General features: G+C 42.0%; 1 protein-coding gene across 1 annotated transcript in view; it reads right to left on the minus strand.

The window, feature by feature from the left end:
* Window positions 1-790, minus strand: part of LOC111865951 (15-hydroxyprostaglandin dehydrogenase [NAD(+)]) — a 13,529-nt gene extending 12,739 nt beyond the window's left edge. Inside the window, exon 1 of the mRNA XM_023854392.2 lies at window positions 684-790. The gene's annotated coding sequence lies outside the window, so the exon portion shown is untranslated. The remainder of the gene's footprint in view (window positions 1-683) is intronic.
* Between the last annotated feature and the right edge of the window lie 1,144 nt (window positions 791-1,934).

Below are 1,934 nucleotides of genomic sequence, written 5' to 3' on the forward strand. Positions count from 1 at the left end.
AGTAAGTAAGTAAGTAAGTAAGTAAGTAAAGGTTTTATGATATTTGTTTGTGTTGACATTATTGTAAAAAGATCTTAATATTAAAATAAGGTGGAGCTTGTCTTTATTATCACATCTCGTCCTGTTCCATTGACATGTATAATACCGGACTGGCGGTGCTGTCACGGAGTAGCGCCTCATGAAGAACAAACATGCCCAAGATTCCTCGTGGCTCCCTGATTTAGGAGAGCCTACAGTATCTGCGAGTAGATCTTACGTGGGGAAAATGACTAAAAATAAACGTAAACATGAATCACTATCATCAGAATTTAACTGAAAATTTACACAGTAAAGAAACTCTGCGTATAGCTTATTATTTCTGACTTTTTATATTCCATTTGATCCTTACATTAACTTAGATTCTTTTTCTTTTGGCGCTACAGCCCCAATTTGGGCCTTTGCCTACCTCCATAAAACTCTCCGTTTCGCTTAGGTATACTAGACGTCGCAAGACCTCTACCTGTACACAAACACAGAAAAACGCACACGCACAAACACCAAACATCCATGCCCTGAGTGGGATTCGAACCCACGAACGCGGCTTCCGAGCAAGCGAAGACAGCTTATGCATTAGACCGCTCGGCTACCGTGATACACAGAGTAGAGGAAGGTGTAGGCTTGGATACAGTATTTGAGCATATTACCTGGCTTTGCCGCTGTGTTGCTATGGAGCTGCCAAGAAGACACTGTGGCATGAGGAAGGGAGTGGCTTGCTTTATACCGCCAGCTTTAGTCAGGCTGTCGTCACTGACATCTGCGTACGGATAGAAATTCTACATCGCAACTTAAACTGATACGCCCCATCAATATGGTTTACATAAGTTTTTGTTGCTTTTTTATCAAGGTTAATCAAGCCAACTTTTAAGTGGCTTAATTTATAAAAGACAAAAGCGTATGGATTTAATACTTAACAGAGCCGAAATTTCGTTCGAAGTCAGTTTGGTATCCCCCTTATGCTAGCTGAGAAGGGCTAGCCATGCACATAAATCCCTGTTACTCACTCACTATGGTGTATCTGCAAGCAGAAGACCTGCATTGTTCTTAACGGTTCTGTATTCTACACGATCTTATGATCAATGCTGACTCTATTGAGCTGAGTATTTTCTGACATGCTAACAACTGCTCGGGCAGAAATTCTCCGTCTTTTATGGAACTCGAAGGTAAATTATTCATTTGGATATGAGATTCTCACAGCATTGACTATGAAGAGTACGTTCTTCTGAGATGTGACTCCGTGTAGTCTGGTGGAAGTTTACAGAAGTGTCGAGGGAACACACTGCCTACATCATCGGCAAATTGGTAATAGACTACACGCATGATATCTCAGAAGAGAGTACTATGCGCTAAGAATGCTGTTTTTTAGGATGTGGCGCAGTGTAGATATTGTGTAAACCGATGTTCCTCCGAAACGTCGGTTTACAGAATATCTACATGGCGCCACATCCCAGAAGACGGCATTCTTCATAGTCACCACCGTGAAAACCTCAAATCTTACATACTGTTAGTTAATTCTCCTATTTTCAGGAACCAGTCACTGGTCTCTCTTGTGCCAGGCACGTAAATTTAATCCATACTCTCACATTGTGTCCATTCAAATATCATTCTCCCATCTACGTGTAGGTCTCCTATGTGGTCTCTTCCTTTCAGGTTCGTTCGTTCATTCATTCATTCATTCATCAATGGCTCTACAGCCTTTTGTTGGGCTCTGACCTCTTCTTCAGTTTAGTAATTTTCTTACTCAGATGACAGGACTCCTTGGACGAGTGATCAGCCCGTCTCAAGGCCGCTACCTATACATAGAACACAAACACAGAATAAACGTACACACAGACATCAATGCATTGAGTGGGATTCGAACCCACGATCCCAGCGTTCGAGCGAGAGAAGACAGTTCA

The sequence above is a fragment of the Cryptotermes secundus genome, unplaced genomic scaffold (assembly GCF_002891405.2).
Source record: "Cryptotermes secundus unplaced genomic scaffold, Csec_1.0 scaffold3338, whole genome shotgun sequence".
Taxonomy (NCBI): domain Eukaryota; kingdom Metazoa; phylum Arthropoda; class Insecta; order Blattodea; family Kalotermitidae; genus Cryptotermes; species Cryptotermes secundus.